This window comes from Phyllostomus hastatus, unplaced genomic scaffold, assembly GCF_019186645.2.
Source record: "Phyllostomus hastatus isolate PE091 unplaced genomic scaffold, TTU_PhHast_1.1 phas_contig_147, whole genome shotgun sequence".
Taxonomy (NCBI): Eukaryota; Metazoa; Chordata; class Mammalia; order Chiroptera; family Phyllostomidae; genus Phyllostomus; species Phyllostomus hastatus.
Window position 1 is genome coordinate 2,594,698 of NW_025333603.1, and position 21,592 is coordinate 2,616,289.

At 42.9% G+C, this 21,592-nt stretch overlaps 1 protein-coding gene across 10 annotated transcripts in view; it reads left to right on the forward strand.

The window, feature by feature from the left end:
• The window catches only part of DAB1 (DAB adaptor protein 1), a 1,094,329-nt gene that overhangs the window by 1,000,956 nt on the left and 71,781 nt on the right, over window positions 1-21,592 (forward strand). The gene's annotated exons all lie outside the window — the stretch shown is intronic.

Sequence of the window (21,592 nt, forward strand, 5' to 3'; positions counted from 1 at the left end):
GTCTTAAATACTTTTAAGGTCCCTCAAAATTCTTTCTATTTTAAAGCCTCAGAAGTAATAAGGATGAAATAAATGTATTGATAAAAGTATCTTATGAGAAGCTATATCTGTATTATGCAGTCTATTATATTAACATTTTATTTTGTCATTCAACAATGTTTAGTGTTTACTGGGTACCCCATGGTGTTCTAGGAACTGAGCTAGTTACTGTTACCCCTGCTGCTATTATTACTACTAATAATCTGACATTTATTAAGCACTTACTTTCTCTCAGACATTATACTAGATAATATATGCATCATTTCTTTTATAAAAACCCTATTATCTTTAATTTATAGATGATGAAACTGAGGCTTGGAGATATTAAATATTATGCCTTATAAACAGGATAAGCACATGAACTATGTTTGTTTTTGTTTATTTTTGTATCTACCCAAAAGTTTCTTCTGACTTTTATGAGGTCCCCAATGAATATTTATCTATTGAGTCAATGGGTGAACCAATGAGTCTTTTTATAAAATAGCAGAGTCATCAGTCATAATTATTATGCTACCTTGACTCTCTCAACCCTATTTTACAGATAAGGACACTTAGACTGTGAGAAATAAGAGAACTGTCTCAGTTCATGCAACTAAGAAATGGCAGAATTGGGAAAATACTCAGGTCTATCTGACTATCCTTGAAAAAGAATGTTTAGCCCAAAGATAATTTTATTATGTGAACTCTCTATAAGGTAGAGTCAGAATATGTCCTTTTTTCTTTCTTTCTCAAAAGCCCCATGGCAATTGACATTAAACATATTTAGTGTATAAGCCTGAGAATTGCCCCAATTTTTATTGATTATCATTTCAGCTCTCTAGGTGGGCCTCATGATTGATCAAAGTCTACTAGAGCATCAGTCAGTAAGTTGTAATCCTCTATTATTTTTTATATCTTTAAACAAAGAAGAAGCCATAATTCATGCATAATAAATCAAAGACTTTTATATGGTGCAGTTTGATTTTTTTCTATTATGGCTTATAAAATTCTTTCATAGGATGTTAGAGGTCAAAGGGACAGTAGAAAGAATCAGTCTCAGAAGTTCACTCCTCTGTCCTCCAGAGATACTGGACTCCATTTAGATGATAATGGATTCTGTGGCCTGTTTTCTGATGGATCTGAGTTCATATTTCAGTGGAAACCTTATGATTTCTATAAACTTGATCAAGAATCATAATCCCTCTGAGCCTTAGTTTCTTCATTTTTTAAGTTGTAATTACATATAATTTTATCTTGCATGGTTGTAAGGATTAGATTTTATGTAAATAAAGGACCAACCACACTGGTACCAAGCAGACAGTAAATAAATGTGAGCTATTATTTCAAAAACCTGAGAGAAGTTATATTTGCCTTTAATAAAGTTGTAAAGAATAAGCCAAACAAAAATTTTCCTACCCTAGGTTGGAGTTCTGTCAACTCCATTAAGTCACATTCTGCAGCTTATTGAAGAAAAACAAAGCTCCAGTTGGTAGCTTTATTTGTATTAATCATGTATTTGATAAATACATAAAGTGGGCCAATGATAAACTGATGTATATATATTTAAAGTAGTTTGGGTAAGACTTTTCAGAGCCTGGAGCTCACTGAAGTGTTAGTGTTTAGCATGGCCTATAGGAGCTCTGCAATCACCAAACATGGAAGAAGACCTTTGCTGCCCCACCTTATAGCCATGGCTCCTCCATGTCTCCAGCTCCTGCAGTGAGGATCCACGTGATGATAACTGCCTATGAACTGAAATGACATGCATCACAGCTAGGCCAAGTTCATAAGCACTGAATGCAAACCTTCAGCTCCTTCTTCTCCTGCCTTGACAACTATAAGGCCTTTGGTTGTGATGTGGAAACATCCATCCACTGGGCCCAGTGTGACTGTATCAGAGGCCCTGCCAACCCAGGCTGGACATACCACTTGCATCAGAGACAAACCTTTGCTGTGACAAGCCATTGAAATTTCATGGTTAACCTAGACTATCTTAACATATTAAGCCATAGGTCTTTGAAGGTACAATATATCAGTCAGTGTTTATAAATTTTAATTTCTACAACCAGAAAAAGTACATTCTCCATATATTCTTTACTTCCTCTATTAATTTATTCATCCATCTGGTCATCAGCAAATATATTCAACAAACATTTTTCTAACAACTGCTCATCTCCAGATACCAGGCTGGACACTGGAAGTGTAATAATTAAAAGGCCCCACCACCCCTACCCTCCTGGGGCCAGCTGGAGAAATGGATAATATCTGTGATTATGATGCAATAGGATAAGAGCTGTGATAGGTGAGGGGAGTGTTATGGGACAATGATCCCAGCTTGGGGGTGGAGGTGAGGGTGGGAAGGCTTTGAACGAAGCCTTGGTGGATGAATAGGAGTTTCATTTGTTCAACAAATGTTTATTGATAACTATATATGGCAGATTCTAGGCACTACAGATTCAGGACTAAGCAAGGCAGGCAAGACAATAAATAACACAAAACAGAAAAACAGATTAATTTTTGAGTACTAAATATTATGAAGCCCATGAAAAAAGGTGACATGATAGAGATTAACTGAGGGGAGGACCTTAGCTTGGATGGTCAGAGAAGGCTCCTGTGAGATTTCCAGGTTCATCTAGTGGGTTCAAGATCCAAAGGAGACATGATAGTAAATAAAGCTCTCAAGATAGACAGATCTGTGGAGCAGAAACATACAGGCTGAGTTTTATGTCAGGTAGTCCTGGGGCACTGAATTTTTCTTTTGCTGGATTTAATTTTTTAAGTCCCTTTGCTTGAAGGAGAGATTAGGTATGTCCTTACCGTTGAGGTATCTGTTATTGGACTCGTGTCTTTTTATTTTAGGCATTTCAGAAAGCAGTACTCTGAGAGGAGCCAGAAGAGATTGAGCAGTAGGCTTTTAAGCAAATGAATGGAAATAGGAGGTCTGTGTGTTTTGTGGATTTGCAAAACCCACAAGCTCTGGAGTCAGAAAGACTTGGGTGTGAACCAAAATCTCACTACTTTTCCAGCTGCAGATCTTCAGCAAAGGACAACTTCTCTCTGCTTCAATTTTCCCATCATCAATCAGCTGAAGCTAATAAAGGCACCTCTCCCATAGGCTACTTCTGAGGCTTAAATGAGACGATGCCTCAAAGTTCTTAGCATGGTGATTGGCAAGAAGAAGCATTCAGTCAACAGTATTATTGGTAGGATTACCATCAATCTCATCTTTATCTTTACTGTCAGCATCATCATTGTATTTATTTTGGTGGCAAGAATCCTCCCTCCGTATTTGCAATGATTTTTTTAACTGAGGGCTTTGCTTTCATTTATTTAACAAATTACATTAGACTGCTGTCACTGATATTTCAAGTCTCAAATTTTCATCCTGGCATTTGAGGCCCTCTTTTTGTTTTTAAGCAAAGTGGTTCTACCTCACCTCCCAGTGTTATTAACTCTACTTGTGCCCTCATTGCCCAGAGTTCTCTCCTCATAGTCTACCTCCCTACTTTTATTCAAGCCAGGCCTCACCCAACTGGAATGCCTTCCTTTTTGACTGTGATAAAATACATCTAGTCTCTATTCTGTGTCAGCCATTCAGATGGTCAGTTAACATAAATGATATCAATAATCCTCCCTTCTAAAAAGCCACTGAGAATCAGAGAGGTGGCTTTCTTGGCAAATCCAGGTAGCTAGATAGTAGTAGAGGAGAATTGGTGATAACTTGTGTAAATTCATGCAATCCTGCAAGACAGGACTAGAGAACTCACTCCACCTGCCTGACAGGGTAAGGTGTCCACAGCCTCAGTAGGCCTACGTCCATGTTGTCCAACATAGGAAGACAGAACCAAGGGCAGAGAGACAAACTAGGAAGACAATCTAAAGAGACAAAGACTCTTGCTGCAGGGAGTCCCACCCACTGTGAAGAGCCATTGGAAGTTACTGCTGAATCTGCTCAGTTCTAGGTGGAATCCAGTCTCTGTCCTTTCCTTGCTGAGACCCCTAGGGTATAAAGTCAGTGCATGGGCACAAGTGTTTTCGCAGAGCCAGTCAAGTCAACTCAGCTTGAAAGAAAGTGTGAATTCTAACAGATGGAGCAAATAAAGGTCGGTTTTTGGAAAGCGGTGACCAAAGAAGGGCTTTTAACAGGAAGCCATCAACAGGTCAAAAGTAAGGAAAATCAGGGCGAGTGAGGATGAAGAGCACAAATACTTCAGGGCAGGAGGTTGAGGTCTGAGGCTGTAAATGCTTAGTGCCATCCAGGGTGGTTGGAAGGTACCTTACTGTAGTGCAGAAGTAGAGCAGGCTGGGTATGTTACCTTCTAGAAACCAAACTGACCAAGCCCTGTCTCCTAGCTTCCAGCCAGCTGGCCTCATGGGCATTGCATCCAGGGATTTGGAGATGAGAGACAGAATTGATTATAAGCAGTGGGGAGGTCCTTCAGGAGATGATTAAGGAGGTCTGCCCACCAGAACTCTCCGACAACTATCTCAAAATAATTTTAGCAGACATAACAACATAATCAAACTGAAATCCTGCTCATCCTAAGGAAGTAGACATGTGGTGATAATTTAGTGCTGGAATTGGCTGATTCCACCATGACTGCATCCAATGTCTCCCCCTTCTCATTCTCTGACCTCAGGCCCTCTGACCTTTGTAGATAGTTAACCAAAAAGGTGCCTCTAGAAACAAAATCTCGGGGTATGAACAGGAAAGCAAAAAACAGAAGTTTGGATTTTGCTGCTAGAATTGCTCAGATTCAGTGAAGAAAGGAGAATGCTGTAAAGGTTTATAAGTTGAGGTTGGACTCTGTGGCTTCCTTTGAAAGCATCTGTGGAAGGGGAGACACAGACGGCCAAAGCTGCCCTGCTGCAAGCCTGCCCGATGCCAGGGGCTCAGCACACATTATTGAGGGGGTGAAAAACCAAGGAACGAGTGAAAGAAAGAAACTACACTCAGTTAAACTGCGAATCAAACCAGCCTCCTTTCAGTTCACAGAACAACGTTCCATCCAACTCAGCCACTCCAGCCAGGGCTCAGTCCCACAGTTCTTGGCATTTGAGCCCATCTGACATTCTGAGCCCTATACCTGGTGCTTACAAAAGTCACCTGATTTAACTCAGAGCTTTATGATGTGCAGTTTATTATCCCCATTTTACAGATCAGGAAACTGAGACCCCTGGAAGTAGTTATTGCCCAGGATAACACTGGTTATTTGAAGACTGGGATTCACTCACCACCACCATTTATTGGAAGCTTATTATGATCCTGATAATGTGTTTTATATGCAATATCCATTTTATTTGTCAAAGTTACCCTGAAGGAAAGTGTTTTATTATCCCCACTTTGTAGATGAGAAAACTAAAGTGAGGCCTCATGTGAGATAAGCAGAGACTGCTCTAATGCCGGCACAGAATGATTTCAAGGCCTGGACCTCAGGCGTTAGCCTGGGACTGGGTCCACTGAGCATTAGAATTATTGCTTCACGTGGTGATATATGTTGTTTCTGGAGCTGGGAAGGCTCACAGCCAACAAAGGACAGCACCTTTTGACCAGCAGAGCAACCTGTCTCCACTACAAGGTGCTGAACCTCCATGGGCATACATCCAGGACACAAAGCGCATGGCAGTGGGGAGCCACTGATCTCTACCTGTCTCACTTACATCATCTGTGCTGCTTATCAGCAGCTTCAGGAAGAAGCCTGGGTGCAGGCTGTCATTTTGACCCATCTTGGAACACATACCCAGCACGGGCGGGCCTAGAAGGCCCGCAGCTGTGCACTGGCAGAGCTGCTACGTGAGCCCTGGTCTGTCTGGCTCTCTGTATTGCATCTTCAGGCCTTTGACCTGCTTTTCTCTTTTCTTCTGAAACTGACATGACTAAAGCCCCTCTGATCACTCCTTTCCTGAACAAGAAAAGGACCACTTATTTTGTGTCTGGAAAAAGGAGGCCTAGGAAGTTTCCTTAACAGTTTTTGGGGTTGTTTTTTTTTTTGAGGATAGGAAATTAAGTTGTATGGGTTCTAAATACTTCTCTTTATGCTCAGAATGTAGGTACTTAGGACTTACCCCACACCTCTACAGGTCAAAGGCATTCCCATGGGTTGCCCTATCACCCTGCCCTTCCCTCTTGCTGCACCTAGCATTCCACATTGCTGTTGTTCATGCATAGCTCCCCACTAGACCTTGAGCACAGGAAGAACAGGGTCCCTGTCTAGTTCAGCATCAGGTCCCTAGGGCCCAGTACAGTGCTTCAAGCATAGGAGGTACTCAATGAATAATTTTGTTGAGTGGACAAATACACATACACGATGATGGGAAATGATATCCTCCAGAGGGTGTCCTTATCCTGGCATGGCCCTGGGAAGCACACTTCCTTATTCCAGTCCAGGATGGAGAGACTCAGCCTAGGTCAGTTTCTGCATCTAATCCCAGAGGGAGGAATGCAAGTAAGAGTCTCAGGGACACATCTGAATATATCAAACAAGTCTTGGTTCACATCCCAACTCTGCCACCTCCTAACTGGATGGTGCTGGGCCAGCTCCAGGATCCTCTCAACCCTAGGAGGATTTCCACAATAGGAGAAAAAGCACATTCAAAAATAAACAAAAGCCAAATCAAATAAGTAAAAACTTTACACTTCTACAAGTTTACTAGATACCAGACACGTTTTAAGTGTATTGAATATTATATCCTACTACCTCATCACAGCTTCAAGAGGTAGGTACTATCATTATACTTATTTTTTATAGATGAGCAAATGACACAGAGAGAAAACTCAAGGTCACATAGCTGGTGAATGGAAGAGCCAAGATTTGAACCCAGGCAATCTGGTTCCAGCGTACATATTCTCAGCCTCTGCATTTACTGCTGCTCTCAAGGTGATACAAAAAGAACTTAGACTTAGGACTCAGGTGATTGTCCAGGGTCTGCTAATTTCAGATCTGCTGCCTACTAGATGTGACTTTGGGCAGATTACTTAACTTCTGTGGGCTAAGTAATTTCCTCTTTTTTTCTCATGGGGATAATAAAACAAGATAATGAATGAGATAAAAATTAGATAGAGTTTTAAAAGCTATAAACTCTGTACAACACAAGTATGAACTGTACATTAACTGTTAATGCCAGAGATCCCTGAACAATATAACGACATACTTTATATGCTGTGGGCCTATAAAAGCAATGGAACCTTTTCAGGCTATCAAGACAGGGTCCATATGGCATTGCTCTGAGTTCATGTCATAACTTAAAGGCAAACTGTCACAAAGTCTGCAGCCCTTGATGTCCTGCAAATGAAGGAGGAGAATGTCCTCAAATCCCTTGCATCAGGAACCCACTTAGGAGGCAGCAGCCTTGACTTCCACATGCAACGGCACATCCACAGCAGGAAGAGTGATGGCGTCCACAGCATAACTCTGCAGGGGACCCGGGAGAAGGTCCGGCTGGTAGCTTGAGCCATTGTTACCACTGCAAACCCGGCTGCTGTCAGTGTCATACAGTCCAGGAACACCTGCCAGCAAACTGTGCTGGAGTTCCCTACTGCCCCTGCAGCCACTCCGGGTGCTGACGCTTCCCTTCGGGAACCTTCACTAACCAGATCCAGAGAGCCTCCCAGGAGCTTCTGGAGGTTACTGGTCCCAGGGCTGACTGCCAGCCCCCACAGACGTGTGTTACCTTAGCCTGCCTACCACTCTCTGTGTATCACAGATTGTCCTCTGCACTGTGTGGATATTGCCATCCCTGCAGCAAGAAAGGGGCTAATTCAGCGGGTCTATGTCATGGATGCTGGCTTGGGAATTTCTGCGCATGCGTGGTACCATCTCCAGTGAACACCCGCGGGAGGTCAGGCCTGATCTCTACTTCTACAGGGATCCTGAAGAAATGGAAGGGAAGGGTAGACCACTGAAAGGGCTTGGGCAGGGGAGGCATTTCAGGGTGGATGGCTGCTCTAGCTCCTGCATTCACTGCTGCTCAGCCTGAGGTCTCAGACGGCTCTGTAGGCACAGTGCCCTCTGGGCCTGTCCAACAGTTACCTACTGAAGCCCGGAGCGCTCAGCTGCCGTGAAGACCGGCCTGCAGCCCCCACTGCTTGGGCCACTGCTCGGAAGGAAAAACCAAAGAGCGGTCTTAAGCTGTTCTTCCATTGTATAAACTCTTCAACAAAATGGAAATAAAGTTGATGGGAAATAAACAATTTCAAAGGAAGCAAGGAAGGAAGGAAGGAATTTAGGAAAGAAGGAAAAAAACGGAGGGAGAGAGAGGGAGAGAATGGAAGAAAAGGAAAGGAAGGAAAAAAAGAGAAAAGAAAAGAGAAAAGCAATAGGAAACTGTGGCCAGGTTAGTTCAGTTGGTTAGAGCATTGTCCTGATACACCAAGATTGCAGGTTTGATCCCTGTTCAGGGCACATACAAGAAGCAACAAATGAATGCATAAATAACTGTAAAACAAATTGATGTTTCTCTCTCTTCTCTTCCCCTCCCTTTCTCTCTCTTTTTTCTCTCTCTTTTTTCCTGTCTACTCCTCTCCCACTCTCCCTCTTCCTTTGTCTCTCTAAAATCAATAATAAAAATAAAGCAATGGGAAATTTTTATCAAAACAGGGGAAGGGGGGAGGAAGATGGGTAGATGGACCGGTGTAGAGATAGTTTATAAGTATTTTAGGAGACACACTTCAAGCAGAGGACATTTCACAAAGGACGTGTGTAAGAAGCAGTGTACCATCAAGTTCTTGGATTTGGGAATTAGACAATTAAGGTCAGGTAGGGGTCCAATCCCAGGACTTTCACTTTCTTTTTTAAAATTATTTTATTGTTACTCAAGTACAGTTGTCTGTATTTACCTCTCACCACTCCCTGCAACCCCAGCCATCCCCACCTCCCTCCCCTGATTCCACCCCCGCCCATTATCCCCTCCCACCTCCCCTCTGGTTACTGTCAGATTGTTCTTAATTTCAATGTCTCTGATTATATTTTGCTTGCTTGTTTGTTTTGTTGATTAGGTTCCACTTAAAGGTGAGATCTTGTGGTATTTGTATTTCACTGCCTGGCTTGTTTCACTTAGGACTTTCAGTTTCTCTCTGTTTGAACTTCGGCTTACAACTTCACCCCTCTGAACCTCAGGGTTCTTCTCTGTAAGTTATAATAAAACCTTCCTCATTGGTTTGTAATGAGAAGTAATAATCCTATAACCTAAGCACCATACACGTGGGAGGTGCTCCAGAATGCCCCCTCCCACTGGCTGAGTTCCCTGATGTTTCCCATTGTATCCAAATGATAAAAAAATCTTAGGTGCTTATTTATTGGAATTAATGTCCTGAAGTGGGGAGAGGATGTTTGGAAGGAAACCCCTGTGTCCTCTTGCTCACCTGCTTGTAGTTGCAGCTGGTGCGAGAAACGTTCCCTTCAGCAAGAGCTTTGTTCTGCTGCAGTTCCAGACGCCCAGCTAATCCTTCTGCCTCCCAGATGCTCTCGAAGCTGCTATATTTTTAGCTCATCTCTTTTATGTGCTTCACTCCAAAGACATCTTATTATTCATTTCAAAACTTGACAACTCCTATCACATTGTCCCCTCTTCCATTCTGATACACAAAGGAAGAACGGAATGAAACAGGCTCCAGTCCAGTTTCGCTTCTGCTCAGTTGAGCCCAGCGCTTCAAGAATTCCTGGCCACATCTGCTCACGGCCTCCTCACTCTGGGTGTCGCAGGACTCACTCACGGCCTCATCTACTTGTATGGTAGAATGTGCAGTCCCATACCACACACAGGTGTACTCGGGTGCCTCAGTGGTTCTGTAGGGACACCCAGCAGTCACAGCACAGTTCTGGGACCAGAGTGAAAAGCATGTAGGAGTGAATAATACAGCATAGAGAAGCATTTCTAACATTAAATCATTTACTCAACAGGTATTTGTTAAGTATTGACTGTGCACCAGGGTGTGTTCTAGGTGAAGATTTATATTTTGCATAAACAGAAAAGATGTTCTATCACAGGATATATTTCCATTGACTTTGAAATAACAATATCACATTTATTAAGCCCTTCCTGTGTTCTGGATACCATCCTGAGCATGTCATGTGTTCATTCATATATTCTCATAAGAACTCTTGTGAGATGGAGACAGTTGTTCCCATTACACAGGTGAGAAAGCAACAACACAGAAAGGATAAGTGATGAGCCCTAGTGTCACAGCTTGTGAATAGAGGCCAGGCTTTGCCCTGTGCATCCAGAGCCTGTGCTCTTAACCACTGTGCCCTACTCTCCCTCCTGGACTGCCCCCCATTCCAAGGTCGTCATAACTGAGACTGTACATATAATGCTTTTAGCCCAGGGCCTGCCCTTATGCTAACAGGGATGGTATTGCCAGTATGCTGTCAAGGATACACACAGCTGGACCTTGAAATGGTGGATACTGATTTTATTCAGGGACTACTGACCATAGATGGGGGTAAGAGCTGAGCTCCATTCAGATTTATGCAGTGGTGACAGTCATTTTAGTGGGAAGCTGAGTGAGAGGTAATAGCAGCAGCTTGTGCAGAGTCAGCCCAGAAGAAAAATCACAAAAGGTGGTCAGGTGAGGTCAGTCCACATGAAACTCATCTGGGTTTACTAACTGGCACTTACCCAACCTGCCACAGAGACAAGGAGATGGTCCCTGTCCTCAGGTGTTTGCTGGGCAGCCTTGGGTTTTCTCAAACAGGCACTTTAAAGGGCTAGGGTTATCCTAGTGATGTGGCCTTGAGCTGTTAGAAAGTGCCAGTGTTTTCTTTAAGTCTCTATAGGCCAAAGTTGAGGCCTAGTAAAGAGGAGAGCTCAGAGCAACCTGGCTACTGTTTGGTCGAGGAGAGCCTTTGTCCGTGGTGCATCCTGCTCTCCATCGCTGTTCTCGTGATCCTCACACCAGCTCTGCCAAGTGGGTGAGCCGCTGACATTTGTACACAGATTCATGAACAGACTCCCAGACTGGTTAGAGATAGGTGTATAATAGTAGGTCATTGCAAATTGGAATAGCAAGTGTTCTGAGCACAAGGACAGCAGAGGTTCAGGGAACACAGAGAGGAGAGCAGCTAAACCAGCTGGGAAATGAAATCCTGTCAGAAATCCTGGGAACCAAAATCACAACAAAATCTTGAAAACAACATGACAGGTCTCCACCTGTGGCTGCTGGCCTATCTGTCCTTTAGATTGCACTGGGAAGTTGCCCTGGAAGGTGCATGCAAATAGGCCACGCAGATGACCTCACATCTTCACCCTCTGAACACCTGACCCTAGAAGCTACCTTGTTCTGCTCTGGCATTTGCACATGCTCCTGCCCTTGCCTTGGAATGTCCTTCTCCTACTTCTTGCATTGTAACTCCTAATATTCTGTGAATCAGCCTGAATGCTTCCTCTTCCTGGCAGCCTGCCCCAGCGGAGTTAACTGCCTCTGTTATGTGCTCCCTTGGCCCAGGCCCAGCATCTCCTTCTGCCTGAGACCTCACCACATCCTATTGCAGTGGTCCATGCATCCGCTGTGTCCTGCAGACTGTGTTCTCCAGGAGGGCAGGGGCTGCCTCTGGTCGTGTGCATTTCATGTGCCTCTGCTGCCACAGCACCCAGCCCATTGCAGGCCCTTGGTGACTATACTCTGAAAGGACAACTGATGCAAGATTTCAAGTGGTTTAACCACATGCCTGCAGTGCTTTCTGGCCCCCCCAGGTTCCCTGTCACATATATCCCCCAAGCACCAGACAGCTGATAATCCAGTCTTCACAATGGCCGTCTGAGACAGCATCTAATCAATAAACACACCAAGGTCCAATGCTGGCCTGTGGCTTTCCTAAGGTCATGCAATGGAGAAAGCTGCAGAGCCAAGGAATGACCCAGGCCATCTGACCCTGACAACCAGACCGAGCTTACTCATAGATTTCACCATAAAGTGACATAAACCCTTATGCTATGATGTAGGAAACATGCCCAGTTGTCTTCAGAAACTTCCAGTGCAGCCAGTTCAACAGAGGCGCCCCACTGTCACCACTGCCACTATCAGCACTGCCATTGCGGTTTTTCTATAAGACAGAACCCTGTCCTCTGTTGCCAGGGAGCTTTAATGAACTTTTTTGGGGTCATGGATCATAGGCTGGGAAACAGAAGTGGGAGAATGGAGAGTGGATTCATCTTTGGCTCACAAACTCACCAGACTGTCCCCAGACCAGAGGGTCTGCCCAGGGCAGAGGGTGGTTGCCCGAGTCCAGCTATAGTCTGACTAGAGCCCTCAGGCCCACCTCACCAGCAGGATAGTCAGGTTTACTTGTAACCAGCTGTCACCTGTGAGCCACCCACGCTGACGCTTCCACTGCACATCTCCTCGGCACACCGTGTTAGTGGCTCCCATACCTACATATCCAACCGGGAGGAGGGGCTCAACTTCTCCAGCCTGAAGATGACTCCCTTTGAAGCCTGTTGAAAGGACCCACTGCAGTTAAGATCAATAACAGAGTTGAGTACAAAGGAGCTAGACAATTTCACTACCACCCCGATTTTCTAACCACACCTTCAAATCCTGTATCCCCTTGTCCTTGCCTACCTTCTCTCACTGCCAGTTTCTGCCTAACATGTTATGGTCTAGTAATCCCAAACTGATTGCAGTTCCCAATCTGTAAAGTGCTATTTTATAACTTACCATGGCTTTGTTATCCCTTAGATGGAGCATTTGATTCCTTCTCCCCCTGGCCCCACCCCCCCATGGCCAATTTTTACCTAGTCAGCTCCTATGAGTCAAATCCATTCAGGCCTCCATCCTACCCTGTTCTTACCTTATTATGGTATAAGCACATACCCATCTTCCTTCCACAAATCACTCCTGAGTCCCCACTAGTGTCAGATACTGTGCTGGGGCTGGGGATGTGTTGGTGAGCCAGGAGCTGACACGGGACTGCTTCCCTAGTCTTCGCAGACTAATGGAGGTGACAGATATTAACCAGGTAGATCATGCAAGTGAAGGGATAATTACAGACTGTGGTATGTGTTAGGAAGAAAGGGAATATGTTTCTTGGAAAATATTAAGCAAAGGCACCTGACCTCTTGTCTCCAGAGATAATATGAGCTCCTTAAAGGTAAAGATCTCAGAAGCTCTAGTGTGGTATCACTAGCACCCAGCACTGTGCCTGACACAAAAGAACCGACTTACTAGAATTGAGTCAGGGGGGCATGACAGAGCCAGGCCAGCAGCTAGTGGTACTTCATATAGGAAGCACTGAGCAAGTAAGCCAGACCCCCTTACATGTGCCCTGGGTAACTGCCCCAGGTGCTGCTCTCTTTGAGTCTGCCACAGAGATGAACATGTATGCCAGGGAGGAGGGATGAGTGAGCAGAGAGCTGGGCAGAACCTGCCCATCACTGCCCTTAAGGAGACAACCTGATGTAGAAAAATGGGCCTGAAGTGTGCCATCACACCGGCTTTTCGCCCCAGCTCTGAACCCACCCATTGATTAAATGTTGATTGGGCAAGTTGTATAACCCTCTGAGCCTCAGTTTTCTCATCACTAACAAGAAAAAGATAGAGCAGCAGGTTAGAATATATTAGTTCATGCCAATTTTGCCCTCTGAGACCCTGAGGTGAGTTGAAGGAGATGGTGTTTGGAACCTTTTCAACGAAGGGGGCAATTTTGTGCTAATTTCTTTTACTGACAGTTCATTTTCCAAGGCAACAAGCCAACAAATCATGGGGCCAATTAGTGTAAGAAAAACAATTGATCCTGGTACTCAGAGAGCTTGCCCTACCACGTCAGTGGTTTGGCCGTGTATTTGGGGAAATGCTACACAGCACTAAATGGGAAATAATTGGATAGATGCAGCTATAAATTGCACAGTGCTGCACTACACTCAGCTTCTGATTTAAGTAGCAAGGTCTGACAGTAATAAGAAAACCAAAGGGTTTGCTCTCCTGCCTGGAAAAGCAGAGCAAAGCTGGCAGGGGCCAGTCCTGCCCCTCATTTTAGAGATGGGAAAGTAAAGGCTCAATGAGGGAGAAGAGATGTATGGGACAAGATGCCTAAGAGGTTGTTTCACTTCTGTATTTTCTTGGCAAACTCCTCAAACAAAGGTATCCAGAGAGAAAACTAAGGAGGTGACTGCATTCCTTAACTAGGACTGCCATAACAAATGATCACAACCGAGTTTGCCTCATGGTTGTAAGGAGCTAGGAGTCTGAGATCAAGGTTTGCCCACATTGATTCCTTCTGAGGACTGTGAGAGAGGATTTGTTCCATTATCTTTCTCCTAGTTTCTGGTGGTTTGCTGGCCATCTTAGACACACCACCCAATTTCTGCCTTCGTATTTGCAAGGCATTCTTCTTTGTGTGTGTGGCTGTGTCCAAATGTCCTCTTTTTATCAAGACCCCAGGCATACTGTATTAGAGGCACAACCTATTCTAGTAAGACCTAATTTTAACTAATGACATCTGTAAGGATACTATTTTCAGATAAGGTCACATTGTGAAGTCCTGAGGTAAAGAACTTCCACATGTGGATTTTGGGAGGTCACAATTCAACATGGACCAATGACTGGCAATTTAGATAACAGAATCTTCGGGCTGGAGAGGAACTGCCATTTGTTAAGCATCACTGGGGACCGGGCAGAATACGAGGAATTTTAACAGCCTGATCTTATTTAGTTCTCACCTCAGTCAAATGGAGTTATACATGAGGGCACCAGGGTTCAGAGAAGCTGGGTGATTTGTCAAAGGTGACACAAGTAGTAATAATAGATCTGGATTTCAGAGGCTGACTTGTGTCTGTCCAAAGTTGTGTGTGTGCTCAGCACCCAAGTGTTTTAGTAAAGTGGATCTTAGGAGCCAGGTTCACCATCACTGCCTACCCACCTCAGTTATGAATGAAGACAGCTTCACCTGGAATCCCAGCCTTCTCACCTGTAATCCAGCGCTTTTTCTACTGGCTTCATTTTAGTCAATTTATTTTCTTTTAAGTTTCTGTCTGGCATGCAGGATTTCATTGTGACCAAGGCAGAGGTTAATTTTAGACTGGTTACGATACAGAAAGTAATTTTCCATTAAATATAATAACCTCACTTCTGCAGTGACTGGTAGCAACACATGCTGTTTCCTTTTCATTCACTCATACTCATTTACCTACTTGTATAGCAATTTTATACCATAAGCTAAAATGTTGAAATCATTGGTTACATTACTAAACACCTACAATGGTTATTAGGACTCTTCATGCAGAAAGTAAAAGAAAGAAAAATAAGAATTTTAGGAGAATGAAAATACAGGCAGTTAAAGTACATTCAAAACTGTATTGAAGTGCACAAGAGGCCACCCGGGGTCTGGAGCCACAACGGGCAGCAGTCCACCTTATCAGCAATGTGACCTGTGCAAGTTACTCACCCTCTCTGAATCTCAGTCACCTCGGCGGTCCCAGTTGGGGAAATAATACGTAAGGTTTTGGGAGGAGTGAAATAAATGAAGATTCTATTTGTCGTGTAGTTGGCGTGGTGCCTAGTGTATGATTGGCACTCTCTGAGTAATGCCCATTATTTTACCCTCATTTCATTGCTTTTAAAGGGAGAGGAAGGGTAAGAGAGAGAGAGAAATACATAGATGTGAGAGAGAAACAGCAATCGGTTTCTTCCTTGTACATGCCTGGACCAAGGATCAAAACCACAACCTGGGTATGTGCCCTGACCAGGAATTGAACCCGTGACCTTTCAGTCTATGGGACAACACTCTGACCAACTGACCCACACTGGCCAGGGTAGTACCCTTTTTTAATATAATGAAAATAAAATCTGAACCCTTTTTCATATTTGTAGAATCTTCCAAGGTTGGGGTATTTTCCCCCAGACTTTCAGAAGTGTACATTTTTCTCATATTTATTCAACCTCAACTTTTTAAAATATAGTTGTACAAAACAGAAAATTGACCTATGTTTATTCATGCTGTGGGAATGCAGGGACAAAGGAAACTGGCAGCTCTGACTTGGAGAACCTCTAAGCTGCTAACAACCCTGTGTGTTCTGGACCAGTGGTAACCTGAGGGGGACTCCCTTTTGTCTGCAGCCCACTTTCAGTTCAGTCATCAAAGGGTCAGGGCCTTGGACTCGTCTGTTCTCAGAGACAGGAAGAGGGAGTTGGGAGGCAGGGAGGGGAGCATGCTAGGATTTCACTTTTTTCTCCGACATATTTTTATGAACATGTTTAACTAAACAGAAAATTTTACCTTTTGCCATATTTGCTTTCTCTGACTCTAGGTAAGTTACAAGATCGCTAGATGGACAGCTAGGTAATAGAAAGCTACATTAGGTGTGCTCATTGCTGCCAAGATTTCATTACTTCCAGGCCCTTTCTGTGAATAGTGCTGCGAATATAATGTTTAAGTCATGAGTGCATATTGACTATTTCCAATTAAAATTTAAAGTTATTGGGTTACTTCTTCAGTTGATACTTGTATCTCATTTTCCTTCACTGAAAAAACTTGCTTTCTACTATATATTTATTTTATGCCAATATATACCCAAAACAGATTCAAAACTTCAATTTCAACATTAATTACAACTAACAATAAAGCAGGCATAGACCTGAGTGTCAACAAAACTTTATAAAGTCAGCCTGACAGTCCTTGGGCAAGTCCCTTCCTTCCTTCTCAGACTGTTTCCTGCTGCCTACGACAGGGATAACGATGACTTCTGCATTGTTACAAGTAATATAAAACTCACCTCAAACAGTCTTAGCAAGAAAGGGAATTCATTGACTTATATAACTGGAAACTACAGGGTTAAATTTCCTGGGATTGGGGATCCAGGTTCTTATCATAAACTTTGAGTCACGCTCTCTCTCTCTCTCTCTCTCTCTCTCTCTCTCTCTCTCTCTCAGCTGTTCTCTTTTTCCTGGTGACTCGATTTCCCAGTAGATTCTTTCTCACCACCCTGTGACTACTCCAAAATTAGTATCCCATCCTGTCCTGTCAGCTCTCAGGACGGCCTCACCTGAGGGAACCATGCTGGGTGACTGAACACTTTTATAACATAGCCATTACAATGATAATCTTAATCTCAGTTGCCTAGGATAAACTCCACGATGTTAGGAGCCTACCATCTATCACACACACTGCTAGGCACTTCAGGTAATCTTCCTCACCTGCCTATAAGGGAGGGGCAGTTCCCACGGATGAAAAAAACTGAGGCTCTGTGACATAAGGTGACTTGCCCATGGCCTCAAAGCTGAGATTCACATCCTTCCATCGCACTTCATGCCTTTTGGAAATGGGGACAGAATAACACAATATACAAACTACTCTGGGTAATTAGCAGAAAAGGAGCCCTCTGCCTTATACACACACACACGCTCACTGTGGAATTTTGGACTTCTGAGAGCCCTGACTGCATGTTACCCATCTCAGTGTTCCCAGGGCCTGTGGACCCTAGTACCAAAGGGCTGTGGGGGATGACTGTGAATTGAATGAGAGCAGACAGCCAGGGCAACCCACCACCCACTGTGGTTATGCTGTAGCCACATCCTTGATCATGGGACATGGAGTTTTGATTGAACTCCAGTGACAGGAAACTAGTGTTTCACACAGAAGTCAGTTTTCTGTTTAAGGTGGTTTTCACAACTCCTGAGCTGAAATATGCTTCCTTGTCACTTTGATGATTGTTAATTGATTAAGCACACCTGGCTCCACTTTGCCTATTAGACAAATTTAAGCTGAAATCGCAGGCCTAGGATGCTCTCAGCTAGTTGACTAGTTCATCTCCCTATTTTTAGACCAGGACTTCGCTCATATCTTCCAGTGCTCTGTGTTTATAATATGTGTGTAGAGCGCTACTAAGAAGCTGTCTTTTGTAGCTGTCATCTTATTATAAAACTTAAAAAGGATTTAAAGAAGAGTTGAGAGCAAATAAGGACATGAACATTTACCAAATCCAATTTTTATAGCTGAGGAAAAAAAGGCTAGAGAGGGAAACAGATGCACAAATAAGCAAAAAGTCAGTGGGGTTGGGGTGGGGTTTGGGGGAAGACTTGGACTCAGGATCCTGCTGACAGATTCATTCATTCAGATTATTCATTGAAAATGTGCACTAGCAATCTCATAGGAATAGAAAGTAGAATGTGGTTGCCAGGGGCTGGCACAAGCAGGGAATGGGGAGTTAGTGTTTAATGGTAGACTGTTGATTTGGGGAGATGAAAAAGTTCTGGAGATGGCTCTGGCTGGTGTGGCTCAGTGGATTGAGAACCGGCCTGCAAACTAAACAGTTGCTGGTTCGATTCCCAGTCAGGGCACATGACTGGGTTGTGGGCCTGGTCTCTGGTTGGGGGCATGTGAGAGGCAACCACACATTAATGTTTCTCTCCCTCTCTTTCTCCCTCCCTTCCCCTCTCTAAAAAATAAATAAATAAATCTTTTTTAAAAAAAGTTCTGGGGATGGATGGTGGAGAACTTTGCAGAACCACGTGAATGTACTTAATACCACAGAATTGTAAACTTAAAATGGTAAAATTATGTATATTTTAACACAATAAAAATATATTAAGTACTTAATTCTTACTGTATGTCAAGCACCACACTTAATACAAGTGCTCAGGATCGTGTCTACTGTATTCCTTGTAAGCATCTTTTCTATAAACTTCTTTGCCACAAACATTTTCATGGCACAATTAATTGCCTTAAGATGATTCACCGTGAAAGATAAAATAACCACTTGACAGTTTGGTTTACAGTTGGCAGATTTAATGTATTTAAGCTAGTTGTCAGTTTGGTATCATTTCTCTGTTATATTTTATCAGTCTGAGCCTCAGAGTAGACTTAGTGGTCTTAAAATAGTGCATGATAACAACTAAATGTAAAGCCAGATTGCAGACCTATGTGTAAATCCAGATTGTGTGCTATGCTTACAAATGATAACATCGTTTGCAGATCCTCTGATGAGTGTATTATCTTCTCCCACCCATTAAAACCAAAAGTTTACCAAGCTGTGGAAAATATAAAAGAGGAGACTGCTAATCCTCAACAGTCTGTGAGAGCATTAATTATTGATTCTTTAATGAAAAACACATACCTCTCTTAATGAAGGAGGAAATTGTAGCAAAAAAGAAGTGCTTTGCCAAACCAAGACATGAATCAACAAGTCAAAAAAACGTATAATGCTATGCACAAAAGACTTTAAAGATTTTTTGCAATAGCCTTTTAAAAAATTTTGTCATTAGTAGTTTGTTTCATTATGTCCTTTTTAATGTTTCTCTTTTATGTTTTTTGTTATCTTTTATGACAAAATTGCCTTCTGGCCAATTAGTTGTGCAGCAAAAGTGCTTATGGCCAAATACCAAGAACCACTCAGGATAAAAAGATGAGAGAAAAACGATGTTGTTGCGCCTGCCATCCTGGAGCTGACTATTACGTGTATGTGTTCATATACATAATGACAAACTGAAGAAGCACCCTGTATGGAAAAGTCCAGGAAGCTAAGAAGACTTGTGGCTTGGGAACCCAGTCTCTACTGGAAATTCAGGGAAGCTTTTGAGAACAGACTTCTGTACTAAAGCCTGAAGGCGAGGGAGTTGAGCTTTCCAGGCAGATGGAATAACGTGCAAAAACTTGGGGTGGGAATGTGATGCATTCCAGGGACTGAATAAAGGCTGGGGTGCTGGGGAGCCAGGGTGGCTGTGGTGAGAGATCAGGCAGGTAGAGATGCCCTGGCAAAGGTTTCAGTCTTTATCCGAAAGACAGTGGGGAGACTTGGATGCATTTTAAGTATCAGATAGTCCTAATCAAATTCAGCAGGTTTCGTCTTAATCCTTTCACACTCTGATGTAACTACTAGACCAGAGGCCAACAAAAGTGAATGAGCAGGCACTGAGGCTATTGCATAAATCCATGCTGGAAATCATGGCTGTGACCTGGGTCTGGTGGTGGACGAGGGAGGAATGGCCAAAGGGAAAGATGTCTGGGAGGTGAGACCTGCCAGGCTTGCTTATGGGGGTGAGAGGGAAGGAGGCTGAGTGGGCTCAGGGTTGGCTGTGAAGTGAACAGCGGTACACGCCCTAAACTCACTGGCTTCAAATATGAAAGGCAAAGCTTTTTATGTTTTTCTTTATTTTAATGTTTATTAGCATTTAATATTTATTAGTATTTTATATAATTAGTATCAATAAGTATGATTCTTTACAAATCAATATAAATAAGAAGTCAGATTTTAAAAATAAGTACCATATTTTTCAGACTATAAGACATACTCTTCCCAAATTTGGGAGAAAGGAGGGCTGTCTTATAGAGTGAATGTAGCTTACCTGTCTCTCTGTCGGGGGAATGGGGGCAGTGGTGGAGCAGGTCACAGGTTATTAAATATTTTACCACATTTTTCGTTTCAAAAAAATTTTTTTTCCATTTTCCTCCTTTAAGACCTAGGTGCATCTTATGGTCCAGTGCATCTTATAGTCCTAAAAATATGGTAGTAATTCCACCACTTAAGAGAGAAGCTTTGTTAAGATTTCGTTGGATACATCTCCAGACTTTTCATATACACATATATATGGAAATGCATACTTTTTTTTCAAAACAGAATCACATTAAACATACTATTTGGTGATATGCTTTTATTTATTCAACAGGATGTTGTGATTATATTTCCATTACAAAAAAATACGTTTGTTCCCAAGATGACTTTCAGTTACTGCATATTATTTTATCTTATAGAGAAATGTAATTTCTTCAACCAGTTAGTTAATGTTCAGCATTTCTAATTTTTCCCTATTTTAATAGCACTTCAGGGAATATCTTGCTTCCAAGCCTTTGCCCATATCTTACATTATTCACAGATCATTGAATTTCTACAAGAAGATTCATGGGGTCAAAGTTTATGCCTGTCTTCAAGGCTTTAAAACATACAGCCAGCCTGCCCTCCAGAGAAGTTACGCTCTCAAGTAAAGATAACCATAATGGCCAACACTTACAAAGCCCTTACTGTGTGCTTTGTAATGTTTCAAGCCATTTACATATACTAACTCATTAATCCTCCTAACAGGACAAAGGAGGTACTAGTATTATCCCCATTGCACACAGAAAACCAGGAGCCCCAAAAATATCTGTTTCCCCATACCCTTGTCAACACTGGGTGTTAATCTCTTTTTTTCTCATTCTGGTAGAGAAAATATGGCATCTCATTTATATCTGGTATGTTTTACATGAATCACTGTGGAATTTCCAACAGCCTTTGGCTTCTGTATCATTCTTCATGTTATACAAGGGAGAAAACAAGGCTCAGAAAGTTAGAGTGATGTGCCCAAAGCTACACATCTGAAAAATGAAAGAGCTTCGATTTGAAGTGTGTTCTCTTTGGTTCCAGAGTCCATATTCTTTCCTCTGTTATCACACCGCCTCTTTGCCTGGAGACTAGGGCATTTGGAAATTTAGTCTTATCCTAAGTAAAATCTAGGAGATTATAGGATGGGAACTCAGGGACGAATTTACTCTGACCTGCTCCATTTAGCATTTGATGATGGGGTGCCTGGGGGCTGGTACAGAGGTTACTTCCCAGCCTCATTGGCGTGGTGATGCAGCAAACGCATCCAAAAATATGTTAGGAAAGA